Source organism: Artemia sp. Qi Xiang Cuo, chromosome 2 (assembly GCF_049724085.1).
Source record: "Artemia sp. Qi Xiang Cuo chromosome 2, ASM4972408v1, whole genome shotgun sequence".
NCBI lineage: Eukaryota > Metazoa > Arthropoda > Branchiopoda > Anostraca > Artemiidae > Artemia > Artemia sp. Qi Xiang Cuo.
The window spans coordinates 78787896-78802396 of NC_142795.1; the positions used below are offsets into that span (position 1 = coordinate 78787896).

At 35.4% G+C, this 14501-nt stretch overlaps 1 long non-coding RNA gene across 1 annotated transcript in view; it reads right to left on the minus strand.

The window, feature by feature from the left end:
- Positions 1-14501, minus strand: part of LOC148955651 (uncharacterized) — a 220038-nt gene that overhangs the window by 18834 nt on the left and 186703 nt on the right. The window contains exon 4 of the long non-coding RNA XR_016143160.1: positions 10803-10979. This is a non-coding gene — a long non-coding RNA (uncharacterized LOC148955651). The remainder of the gene's footprint in view (positions 1-10802; positions 10980-14501) is intronic.

A 14501-nucleotide genomic window follows, 5' to 3' on the forward strand; every position in this document is an offset into this window, starting at 1 on the left:
TGGGGGTCTGGGTGGGCCTTTGGGGCGCCGGTGGCCCTTTGGGAGCTTGGGGGGCCTTTGAGTGTCCGGGGGGACAGTTGGGAGCCTGGGGGACATTTGTGGCCTGGGGATGGCATTTGGGGGTCTGGGTGGGCCTTTGGGGGACCGGTGGAGGGTCTTTGGGAGTTTGGGGGGCTTTGAGGACCGGGGGCTTCCTTCGGGGTTGGGGTAGGAGGATTGGAACCCTTTGGGGTTGGGTTAGAGGACCTCACAACACTGTTCAAATGAAACTTGTGTATTATAACGACCACACTCAAAACCTCCTCCAAAATCTCTTCAAAAATCTTCTTTTAAAATGTCTCTATCTGTTTCGCCGAAATAGTTCCATAACCTGTCTAAAACGGTTTCGCCCAAATAATCACTAAACGTAAATTCAGCGTGTTCCTTTGTTATTGGCATCTCTGTGCTAACGCATTTCAAATTAATAGGACACCTTCTCGCGCGCTCAAACAATTCATCGCTAAGATGTTTCTTGCCTAATTGTTTCCATGGCCGTTGGTTATTAATATCCTTTGGAGTTCGACCAAAAGAGTTGTTCCCGAGGCAAAGACATTAATGATATGGATCTATTCCTGGAGAAATGTTTCTAGGCGGAAATTTTTAAAGTCTGACAGATGATGTCATTGATTGATTGATCTGTCAAGAAGGGGAAATTAATTTGTTGTTTCTAAGGGGAATTATTGATTCACGATAGGTGAATTGAGGTCGACTGCACAGGTGTTCCAAGGTCGATGTTGTTGTAAGTGCACGCTCTCAGCGAATGTCAAGGTCAATGTTGTTGTTGTTGACACACTTTGATTACGCAATCAATTTCTCAGAAATCCATTTCCTCTCGAGTCCTAGATCAATAACATTGTTCCCGTTAGAATTCAATGCGCATGTGCAACCTTCGTCCCGGAGTTATTACACATAGAAACAACAAATAAATCGATCTTGGAAAAAGAGGTCATTGACCCCATTACGTAATCTTTCTCCCTAATGACTCTATGCCCATATAAGGAGTTCGTTCCGTATTTTATGCCCATATTTGGTGTTCGTTCCGGAGTAACACCCCCCATTCTACTGTTATTGTGTAACGCCCACGTGTACGCTGTGCTCAGTTACATGCGGGGGCTCCCCACGGGTTCTGATGAAACATGTCACATAAGATTGCGTCATCCTTTATTACATAACACCTGACCATTTAAAACAGGGCTCTCTTGGGAATTCCCAAGTCAGCAAAAAAGATTTCCCAAGTCAGCAATACTCCCAAGAAATACGATAAAAACACATAGCACCAAACAGTTTAAGAAGGTGCAGCTGTCTTTGGGAATCAGCAGATTGTCCATGTTTGAATTTTTACGGATAAAAAGCGTTGTAAAATTTCATTAATTTTACTTATTTTCACAGTTCAATGTGGCAACACTGGCCAAATGTGTATACACCTTAAAACTTGAGGATTGTGAAATGATATTTGGAAAATGTTGATCTAAGTCCATGAATAGTCCTAAGATGGGTCTAGGGCGGGGGACAAAAACGTTTTGTGTTAATGTCCTTGGTACTTCCAGATGTTTTGCATTTATTTGGTCTCAAATTTATTTCTTTGTTTTTCAGCGAGGAACTCCCTTGTAAAGTTGGGGCTGCTGTAGCGATTCCTTCGTATGTATCCCAAGTTTCATGTCTTCGTAAGTTATTCAGTGTGAGGAATAGTGACAAATGTGATAAAAAGGAACCTGTTTCGTTTTTCCTTTTCTTTGTTTTGCTTGTAGATAATATTCAACAAAATTGGCCTGAATTTAATTTGCTCAATTTTGCGCGTTTTTTTTCATTTAGTGATTTGTTTTAATAGATTCAAGGTTTCTGAACTCGGCTTAGAGTTAGACTCTTTAGGCTCTAAACTTTAGCTTTTAGGAACATAATGTTTCAGGGAACTAGTCCCATCGGAATTTCCTTTTCGGGGAAAGTCGACTTTTTATTAGATTCATATGTGATTAAATCTGTAATTTTGTAGTGACCAAAGCAGAAAGTCATTACTGACATTATATTTGTCTTCCAGGACAGCATAAATAAGGTGCTTACCCTTTTCACAAGAATAGAGTTTCATTAAAAGATTCAAGTGAACAAACAACCTGTGAATATTGCAGTATGTAGCTGAACAACATTGCTTTATTTTAGTATATAAAAGTGCATAAAATCATTCATTTATGAGCTGTAAAATTAGAATTATAAAATTATAGTTTCTCAACATTTTCCGAAATCATTATTTTCCAGTGAATGAGAAATAGAGGGACTTCTTGCAAATTATCTGCTGGTGGCTCAACATCTTTTCATTCCTTTTATTGGCTTAAAATTTTCGATAGGAGCATAGGCGACCCAATAAGGTTACAAGAAGGTGGAGTTCCCTTACATTTCTGTCCCAACCATGCCTCGTCTCCCCCCTTTGAAGTAGATATTTGTTAATAAATGCGAACTGTTAGCTAACGGAAATAAACGCCGAGAAATAGAAAATCTGATCTTTACAAAATAAAAATAAAAAAACAGGTTTTTTTTAACTGAAAGTAAGGAACGACGTTAAAACTTAAAACGAATAGAAATTGTTCCGTATATGAAAGGGGCTGTCCCCTCCTCAACGCCTCGCTCTTTACGCTAAAGTTTTTTATTGTTTAAACAAATAGATTTGTGAGAAAGTGAAACCTTAGCGTAAAGAGCGAGACGTTGAGGAGGGGACAGCCCCTTTCATATACGGAATAATTTCTGTTCGTTTTAAGTTTTAACGTTGTTCCTAACTTTCAGTTAAAAAAACTTGTTCTTTTATTTAATTTTTGAACGTTTTTGAATTAATGCAGGTTTTGATTTTGGCTCACCGTACATGAATAATTAAAACAAAATTTGAATATTAATTTTACTTTTATTTGGTTAAATTGCTTTCTCGAAACTTGTTTAATTTCACTTACGAATGTTTTTATTAGTAATAAATATACGTAACTTACGAATTAACTTACGTAACGAACTTCTATATTTATATATTTTAATACATATATTAGAGGGTTCACCCCCTAGTCAATGCCTTGCTCTTCAAGCTAAAATTCGAATTTTGTTACAATTCTTTAAAAATGACCCCTTAATCACAAATGCCGTTAATTAGAATAAATAGCTCTTATGAAAGTAGTAAAAAATCTTTGGCTTAAAGAGCGAGGTATTGACTAGGAGGTGAACCCAATCACATACGTAATGTTTTCTGTCGTTTTAAGTTTTGATGTTGCTCCTTGCTTTCATTTGAAAAACTTGTTTTTTATATTTAATTTCTGATCTTTTTTTTTAAATAATGCTGGGAAATCCGGCGCCCCCTTCATAGCAATGTCCCTTCCCCCATGAAAACTTCCTCCATGGAAAGATCCTCCCACACAACCCCCGACCCAGCCCCCCCCCCACTACCAGAAAAAATCCCACCTGAAAATGTCTGTATACTTCCCAATAACCAATACTATTTGCTAACGTTGGGTAACGTTCATAACTTTCAGCCCTCCCCCCGGGGACTTCGGGGGATTAAGTCATCCTAAAAGACATAGTTATCATATTTTCGACCATGCTGAACAAAATGGTTATCTCAAAATTTTGATCGGGTGACTTTGGAAAAAAATGAGCGTGGGAGGGGGCCTAGTTGCCCTACATTTTTTGGTCACTTAAGAAGGGCACTAGAGCTTTTAATTTCCGTTTGAATGAGCCCTTCCATGATATTCTAGGACCACTGGGTCGATACGATCACCCCTGGGGAAAAAAAATAATAAAAAAAATAAACACGCATCCGTGATCTTTCTTCTGGCAAAAAATGCAAAATTTCACTTTTTTGTAGATAGGAGCTTGAAACCTTGGCAATTGGGTTCTCTGATACGCCGAATATGATGATGTCATTTTCATTTTCTACAGTTTCGGTTACCATTGAGCCGGGTCGCTCCTTACTTACAGTTCGTTACCGCGAACTGTTTGATATTGTGACTCGAAAATTTTTCACTCTTTTTACAGTTTTAATGTTTGACATGACGACAACAAGTAAAAGGGTGGGGCTAATTGGCTTTACTTTCTGACAAACTCTTAAGGGGTAATGTAATTGGCTAAAGAGAATGCGTTACGAACATAGGCCATACTAAGGGAATGCAAGTAAACTTTTTAAAACGGAAGTATGAAACAGCAATCTTTCATTTCTGTTTGAAATTAAGCCTCACAGAGATAACTTTCTTACTTTTACACCAAGGCTTAGAAAAAAGTTACATATGTCCTTTCGTTAAGACACGATGATTTATGAAATAATACAGTAAAAGTTTTGATTTGAGGACAACTATCAAACAGTTCGTGGTAACGAACTGTAAGTAAGGAGCGACCCGGCTCAATGGTAACCGAAACTCTAGAAAACGGGTTATTGATACCAATAGATATATCAAAAGAATCAAATTTCAATGCTGATTTAAAATATATAACTTTCATCAAGTTTAGTGCTACCCATCAAAAGTTACGCGCCTGAGAAAATTTGGCTGAATTTCAAAAAAAGGGGGAAAGACCCCCTAAAAGTAATAGAACCTTAATGAAAATTACACTATCACATTCAGCGTATAAAAGTACCCTAGTGTAGAGTTTTCAAGCTCCTATCTATAAAAATGTGGAATTTTAGATTTTTTGCCAGAAGAAAGATCACGGATGCGTGTTTATTTGTTTGTTTGTTTGTTTGTTTGTTTTTTTTTTTTTTTTTTCCCAGGGGTGATCGTTTAGACCCAGTGGTCCTAGAATATCGTGGGCGGGCTCATTGGAACGGAAATTAAAAGTTTTAGTGCCCTTTTTAAGTGACCAAAAAAAATGGAGGGCAACTAGGCCCCCTCCCACGCTTATTTTTTTCCCAAAGTCACCCGATCAAAATTTTGAGATAGCCATTTTGTTCAGCATGGTCGAAAATATGATAAATATGTCTTTTAGGATGACTTAATCCCCGAAGTTCCCAGAGGGAGGGCTAAAAGTTATGAACTTTACCCAATGTTAACATATAGTATTGGTTATTGGGAAGTATACAGAAGTTTTCAGGAGGTTTTTTTTCTGGTAGTGGGAGGGAAGGGTGGGTCGGTGGTTATGTTGGAGGATCTGTTCATGAAGGAAGTTTTCATGGGGGAAGGGAAATTGCCATGAAGGGGGTGCCGGACTTGCCAGCATTATTTATTGGTTATTGGGAAGTATACAACCATTTTCAGGAAGGATTTTTTCTGGAGGGGGGGGCTAGAGGAGGGAGTTACTCTGGAGAATGTTTCCGTGGAGGATGTTTCTTTGGGGTAAAGGACATTTCTATGAAGGGGGCGCCGGATTTCCGAGCATTATTTAAGAAACGATCAGAAATTAAATAAAAAAAACAAGTTTTTTCAACTGAAATGTAAGAAGGAATATTAGAACTTAAAACGAACAGAAATTATAACATATGTGAGGGGGTTCTCCCTCAAGTCAGTACCTCGCTCTTTACGCTACATTTTTTTTTAGTGCTTTCAAAAGAGATATCTATTCTAATTAAACGGCCTTTGTGATTCAGGGGTTTGTTAATCAAATTTTTTTTTTAACTTTTAACGTAAAGAGCGTAGTAATGACTAAGGGGAGAACCCCTTCATATAAGTAATAACATATACGTAATAAAAAAAACAATAAAAAAACAAGTGATACGGCTCAATAGTAATCGAAACTTTTAAAAACGAAATTTTGATGTCAATAAATGCATCAAAAGAATGCGTTTATAATGCTGATCCTAAATATATAAATTTTATTAAGTTTAGTATTACTCATCAAAGGCTACGAGCCTGAGAAAATTTACTCGATTTTTTAAAAGAGGGGGAAACATCCCCTACAAGTGAAAGAATTTTAATGAAAATCACACCGACAGATTCAGCGTATCAGAAAACCCTATTACATAGGTTTCAAGCTAATATCTGCAAAAATCTGCAACTTTGTATTTTTTGCCAGAAGAAAAATATACGAATATAGAAGTTAGTTACGTAAGTTAATTTGTAAAGACATCCATTTAGCAAAAGAAAAGTAAAATTTTTATACAAATAAAAGCTGCATTAACTAAAAAACAATCAGAAATTAAAAAAAAAAAACAAGTTTTTTAAACTGAAAGTAAGGAGCGACATTAAAACATAAACCGACCAGAAATTCTGCCGTATATGCCCGGGGCGGTCCCCTCCTCAACGCCTCGCTCTTTACGCTAAAGTTTTTTATTGTTTTAAAAAATAAAGTTGTGAGACATAGTCAAACTTTGGCGTAAAGAGCGAGGCGTTGAGGAGGGGACAGCCCCTTTCATATACGGAAGAATTTCTGTGTGTTTTAAGTTTTAATGTCGCTCCTTACTTTCAGTTTAAAAAACTTGTTTTTTTTTTTTAATTTTGCCAAGAACGAAAACCAGATCCTATGAAGTAGATTTATGTCTTTAAATACACCAATGGGTCAAATGGATAAATATTCATCAGAAAAATATTTTTTAAGTTCAAACACAGTTTAAAAAACTGTTAGATACATAGGACGCAAGGATATATGAAACAAGATAAAAAGACAGATAACTTTTCTACAGTTCGATGGTAAAACTATGATTTAATTTCATTTGTTTATATCTGTGATGTATTTTTTCAAGTCATTTCTGTCTTATTGCTGGAGATACCTTTTAAAGGATAGACCCCGCTTTTTAAAACATGCTTAGTTTTAAAGCATCAAATGCCAGAAAAATTATAAATTTCACCTGGTGGTTCTTCTGTGTTGAATGTTACGCCAGTAAAAAGCGTGGGACGTTTTTGTGTCACAAGACCTCTCGCAAGCAGTACTTCTATTTCTCTGTGTATGGAATGATATTGCCTAATTTTTGATTTATGAAAAACATAATCCAACGAAATCGATTCTGATAAACAGTCTTATTTATTTAACATTCCATGTCGTCGCTTTTGACCTTTTTTAATAGCCGTGATAATTTATTATCGCCTAACTGCGTACAACGTAGGTGAAACAACGGAAAAAACTGCGTAAAACGTAGATGATCTAAATCTTATCTTTCCTGATCTGATTCAGGGCTTTCCAAGACGGTGAATATTTCGGTTTTATTAACCAAAGTAGAAGCCTCTTTTTGTATTTTAATACAAAAATTCATTGTTCTTCAAAGCCAAAAAGGAGCATTAAAAAAAGATTTGGCTATCAGTATTTTATGATACCGTCTATCTCATCCTTTCTATGTCTAAGTCAGTAAAACTTTGTATTACTTCTTTAAAAATGTCTTTTCTACCTAGATGCATGATAAATCGTCTCATAAACGTTCCTCAGTGAAAAGGTCTAAAAAAAGTGAGACTTGTCTTTTGGAATGGCGACGATTAACATGAAAAAAAAAAATCATGAAAAAAAATCCAAGGTTTTGCTCATAATTTATTTCGGATAAAACATTCAGTCACTACTATGAATGATTTATCTTGGTTCATTTTATCCTTCTGGATATACAGAAAGAGATATAAAAACTATATAGGCGTGGCTTAGGACCAGATTTTTAATTACTGGGCATTCCCCCATCCATCACTTGGGGAAGGGCTGAGTGGCCTGGGTCGACCCTTACTGATTAGGTGAACGGGCAAAATACACTTTTCAAAATTTAATGAACGGGGAAATTTATCATTTTTTCAGTCTTTTCAATGAAAATACAAAAAGGCATTTTTCTATGATATTACCCGGTACTGTTCGAAATATAAAGGGGCAAATGCCCCCCTTCCGCTCAACTGACGACACTGATGATTAGGCACTTTGACAAATTTTATTTGTTAGTGATTTTATACTGATTTAAAGAAAGCTGTATAATACATAAGATCAATTCCTCTAACAAAATGTTGTTACTGTGACGCTTAAAGGTCGTATGACACTTTCACATTTCTGAGATAATTGCCGAGAACTACTTGCTAAGCTTTTCCCAAATAAAGAATCACTAAGACAAGGTATGTTCAGACCTACATTACTTTTCTGACCCCCCCCCCCTTGAGAGCAGCTCAGCAAACATTTTGGCAATTATCTCAAAAAGTGACGATTTCTAAATAAAAAGGGAAGAATAAAGATAGCCTACAGATTGAGATTTGCGCGTTGTAATTTAGAAGTTCAGCTCTTAAAATATTCTACATCTTAGAATAATTTATCTATAAATCAAGGCCGTATATAGGAGGAGGGGTTGAACCGCCCGAAATGTTTGTCCGACTCGTAAAAACGTGACAAAAATGAATATAAACAAATTTTATGTTTTTTATAAAGATAAAGTTTTTTTGTAAGCCCCCCCCCACCAAAAAAAAAAAATCCAGGATACAACCATGTTATAAATGCATTTCAGTAGCTTCTGGTTACTATTTATTAATTACGTTAACGGCATGGGTTACGAACAATAATTTACTGATGCCATAAACTTCACATAATCGGAACTGATAAACTACCATGAAGCGCAGGGGATTTATTAGTTTTTCCAGATTAGTTTAGGGCTTTCGAAAATCAAAATTCGAGTTCAGAAATCTTGGATGAAAGTGCTCTTAATTATTAATTAGTCATAAATCGTGGCTTTGTTTCACGGTGAAAATGGAGGCATTGATTGATACTCGTTATTATGTAATGTGTGTATATGTGCGCATTTTTGGCAAAATAAATACAATTAAGCAAATTTGTCTTTTCTAATGCAGGAAATACTGAGATAATTAGTTAAAGTCAAAATCAAGTTGCTGCAATTACTAAACAAGATTGTTTGAAGCGTGTTTTTCTGTCGCTTGCTCCTTCTATCTTGATGGTTCCCTCTCAAAACCTGAACCTCAAAAAAAAAAAAAAAAAAAAAAAAAAAAAAAAAAAAAAAAAATGACGCGTGCGGGACTTGCTTCAAATCAGTTTTGTACGCACGGGGCCTTATGCTCATGCCTCGCCCAAAATATCGGGACTATTACGATATTTCCTTGAAATCGTAATTAGTATTCGTATAACTAGTTTTTTTCTTTAATTTAAAACTCCCTCTTGCAAAATGAATTCAAGTGTACTTGCATGTCTCATACTGCCTTTGGAGGAGATTCCTCTGTATATCTATGTTTGGATATGTAGAAAAAAGATCAGAAAGGTTTGGATGAAAGGAGAAAGGCTTTAGATCGATACCCCCACAAGCTATTAAGATTTATATTTTTCTCCCGAATTGTTCCCTATAGTTTCGCTCATGTCTCGTGTTTTTAAATTTTTAGATTCACCCCCCCCCCCACCCACCATGGAATGTTTCATTCTTTCTGTACTAGATTCTTACACGTGGATGCTTAGACAAAAAACTAAGAAATATTAGCTGAGGATATTACGAGGAAATACTTTGAAGAATGAACATGTAAAAAAATGAAAGAACTAAGATTCCAGTTATTGTGATTTGCAAGCTTAAATTTTTAACTCTGATTTTCACATCCAATGTGGTATGCTTGGAAAAGAAACAAGAATTTTGAATTCTCAAGCCGTCTGCGATAACAACTGAAAAATTAACCTTGACCGCATTCAAAAATTACAAGTGACTGCAATGAAAATTTGGTACTTGTGCATAATATGGTATCCACAAAAGAAGTCAAGTTTGGTTAATGTTGATAAAAAAAATAGGATGAATATTTAATAGTTTAGAAACAAATTTGGGCTATATATGTGCACAAAAAGTGGGGGGGGGGGTAAAGCGTAGCATATATTAAATAAGTAACCTAACCTAGGTACCTTCCCCCCCCTAAACCCCAAAAAACAACAGTTTAAATATTTTAAACGCAATGAAACCACGCTTTGCATTCCATTTCTCTATTGCAAATACCCGTTTGGCGGGTTTCGTGTCTGGTTTCCTTGATACGGTTATAGTGGTGGGTACCAGATAGTGCACAAGTAAGTACCAAAAATTTGCTAAGATGGTAGCATTTCGCAAAATAGTGTAAAATTCCTTTTGCGACTGAGATTTTTTTCGTTTGGTGAAAGCTAAGCGTTATCGAACCTATAACTTCAAAGGGGAAATATGAGAATAGCCAGAATCTTTTTTCATGGGACGGACGGTCAGGACGGTAAAATTTCAAAGGCAAAGTTGTGCATGATTCTCCTGAGTGGACGTTGTTGAAGTTGCCTGGCTAATTCGCCCTTTTTCAGACATTTTTTTGACAATCATAAAGCCGTGAAAAAAACAACAAAATTTTAAGTATCTTCTACTTGAATAATCTTTAATTGAGTATCTTAGGAGTAAAATTTTTTTAGTAATAATTATGCATTATGTAATTTATAATTATGATTGAAAATAAAAGATTTCGAAATTGTATACATTTTTGCAAAATGAATTAGATTTCGTCTAATTGGAAATGTAATAATCATTCACTATCAATTATCCTTGAGATCCGTCAAAACAACCCAACTGAAGACAAATTTTAGTCTAAATTCCCCCACCCACAAGAAAACCTTGTGTCCTCTTAAGGATTGAAACTCTATTCATTTATGGTTCAAACTTAAAGGTTCTGGATGGTCCACAAATTATTAATAGTTACGTCATTTGATACCAGGGTCGGTACCGTGGAAAAAAACGCAAGTTTTTTCTTCTTTTTTATTTACATATGACACATGATGCAACAGCATTAATCTTTTGTTCCTCCTGTCTCAAAACTCAAATTCTTTTTTAAATTATGATGTCAGCAAATAGCATCTGATCCAGCATCTGTGAAAAATAATTTGATTAAAAAAGATGAGCTCTAATCGAGTATCAAATAACACTTTACCCTCTAGATCCATTTCATACATCTTGCCGTAAGTGACAAACCCCTTACATGAAAAATAGTCCAGGCAACAACCCCAAGATAAAGGGGTATGCAGTGTCTAGTGCGGATGTATTCGATTTGGTACGTCACATCTACTTCCACTCCTCTTTTTGGCCATCGACAATCAAAAAACGATCCCTGCAAGAACAAAAGAAGATTTTTTTTTAGCTGTAGTTAGCAAATATTGTGCTTCGGAGAAGGATAAAAAAAAAAAATTCTGGACCATTTTTTCTAGGTTGAAATCTCCGAAATTTAAGGTTTTTAAATTTGTTATGTTTTTTAATAAATGTTCCTTCTTCTTTGGCTTCTCCCCCCCCCCCTCCTCAAAAAATTCATATATGACTGAGATCAACGCCAAGTATGAGGAAAACTTATTTTTGATTTTAGAGGATGTGGTCTGTAGGAACCAATTTAGCGCGTAAACCCACGAAAAGTAAATCGATTGTAAGTTAAACAGAATAAATCCAAGCCACAAAAGATTATGCAATAAAAATAGTTCAAGCCATAGATTTAAATTTATACAAAATCTCTCTAGATCCCTCAATAATCCCTAGCTCCCAAATGCTGCGTTCTGCGGAAAAACAAATTTGCAATCGTTGAAATTTTCTAACACTGCAAAACAAACGTACTCAGGAATCAGGAATCTGATTGCTAATATGCTATAAAGTGTAAATAAACATTTTCTTACTTTTTCGTAGTAATAATTAACAGCAGCAAACGGACTGAAACTCAGCTTCTGTAAGATGAGGCAAAGGTATTTGCGATTTTACTTCTTCCACAAATCATAGCATGCAGGAACTAAGGGTGCGATTACTTTTGCAAAACGAATACAAAGACTTTAGTAAATTATGTATAAGTTAGGCTAATATCTACATCAATTTAAATTATATTCGTATATTTGGTCGTTGTATGCGGGGCAATTCAAGAAAATATGGTGGAAGGAGACAAAGATTTTTCTATTTATCTAGATGGAATTTTTTTTTTAAATCTAGGGTGGGTACAAATTTTGGTTTTTGTCGATTTTTTAAATGAAAATACCCAAATAAAATGTTTGTCAGAATCTAGGGGGAGTTAATGACCCCCCCCATCGGACCCCCTGTGTTTTTCCTTAATAACAAAACTGTAATTCTAAGGGTCTAGCGATGGTAGTTATTAGCACAGCGACGAAGCCGAAATTATTCATGGGCGTAGTGAGGGGGGGCAGCTGCCCTCCCCTAGACCTTTAAATTTACATTAGATATGGCTGAAAAAGCAGATAGTTTGGAAAAAGCAGTTGATAAAACTCCATCACACTATCAACTGCCCCCCCCCCCTAGACAATATGCTGCCTAATGCTGCCTACGCCCATGAAATTATTCCCTATCCTAATAACGATTTTGCTCGGATCTCATTCTACTATTAACGAAATTAAGCGTAGGACTACAAAACTGAATATATTTTATCTACAAAATTATGATTATGGAGACTATTATGTCCGATAAGTCCCCAGCCAATAAATTGGCTAGGTAGTACAAAGGCATTGTGCTTGCAAAACTTAAAATTATAGCCCACTCCTTAGAGTATGAAAGTTGTATCGATTATTTCAGTCTATTAACTTCTATTTAATTTGATTGTCAAGAAATAAAATATAAAAAAAACTTTCTGTGGTTCCCAAAATGCGTTATATACTCTTTTGCTGCTCGCACAAATAGATAGGAAATGGAACTTTGTTACCAAAATAGCTTTAGATTGATCGTGGTTATCTAAAAACCCTCCTGTGTACCAACAACCGGTCTTAAATATTAAAAAAAAATCCCAGTTTTTCAGTTCTCCTTAAAAAAAAACGTCGGAAAACATATCGCCTTTTGATTTACGACAATCTAGCCATGTGCTGTACATCATCTGTCATTATCTGTCACACTATCTACCTGTAACTATCTGCCTCTGACTGTATTGCTGTAACTACCTGCCACACTATGTACCTATAACTATCTGTCTGTGACTAACTAGGTGTAACTATCTGCCACAGTTTAAATATTTCTTGTACAACTGTGCGCATATCTATGGATTATTCTTACCCCAGACAGAGTTTAGGGGTTGAGGATGTGGCCCACATTAATGCAGAGTGCCAGCAGCTTTCTCATTTAAGAAGTAATCCCATGAGTTCCCGAGGATTCTGCTGAGGATCGTGAAAAGAACAGTCGACCAGGTATGTAAATGGTGCACCTATGTAATTTTCACTGTTTAATTTGGGTACATGGATATTTACGTACCCAACATGGATATTTACATGGCTATCTATGTTCTAAGAAATTAGGAAAAGTCGAAAGTTCAATTTTTAATTAAAAACTTCCATTTGCAGATATGCAATTTTGGCAATAACGGGCTCCAAATTTAAGCAAAAGAAGTGTAGGTGAAAAATCAGAAGAAAATAAGCTAAAAACACAAAACAGCTTAAAGGCGTAGCTTTGCTTTGAAGGCGAGTCATCAATCAATCAATTTTTTTTAAAAGAAACACCGAAAAAATTACAGAACTTTAGACCCCTAAAAAGGCTCTTTGGCCTGTGAGAGTGGGAGACTAAACATAACATTATATATAAGCACTAAAATCAAACAGAAGGACAAATGTCCTTCTGTTTGCTAATGTTTGAATTTTTACGGATGAAAAACGTTGTCATTTACCTTATTAGTTTTGTCTGTTTAATTTCATGGCAACACAGGCAAAAACGAGGTGCTGCCCTAAAAACTTCGTAATCATGAACCAACCAAAAGAAAAATCTTGGAAAATCAAGGTCTGTTTTTGGAAAACAGACTTAAGACAGGTTCATAGCAAAAACGAGTTTTATTTTGATAACATTGGCACTTTATTGACCAGGTGAAATAAAGGTGTCTTTTTTTTGGGGGGGGGGGAGTGCAGGGAAGACGGGAGAAAATTACCTTTTATGTTATTTACTTTGTGCTGTGTATTAATGAATGCTTTCGTTGTATGGCGTCGCTTGGCATATAATAAATTTGATATTGTTATTCCTATTATAACTTCCTGTCGTTTAACTGAACATCATCCAACTAACTCAAATTAAATATACCAGCCCCACACTCCTCCCAAACATGTTTTTGCTCCAAAAGATCCTGTAATTTTCTGGAGTGTCGCAGTGACCACCAATAAGTTCTATGTGTGTAGGCTAAATGTTGTGATCCGAAGTACCCCAGAATCAAACTTGCTACTCATAAAATAATTTAGGAAAATTTTTAAGCAATGAAATTATTTGCAACTTTATTTTCTGACTGATGAGGTATATAGCGAACCCCGCGTCGGTTTTTAAGAGTATATTTTATAAGTTTATAAAATACTATGTTTAATTGAAGTTTTATTTCACAGAAATTTAACACAAAGTTATTTTTAGCATTTTTTTTACCATGTTTTCAATTTTTGTAAAAAAATTTTAAACCAATATTTCCAATCAATTTTTTACATAAAATATTTATCTTTAAACAAAAGAAATAAAAAACATAGAAAATAAGATAGTTTTAACCCTAACCATAATTTTCATCATAAATTTTTGACGTTGAAATTTTTTTTTTCGGCATTCTTTACTTCTCAAGTTTTACTGAAACTAGCATTAGAACAGCGATTTAAATGATAATACCCAGATTCCTATTTGATTGGCTAAATTATTCAAC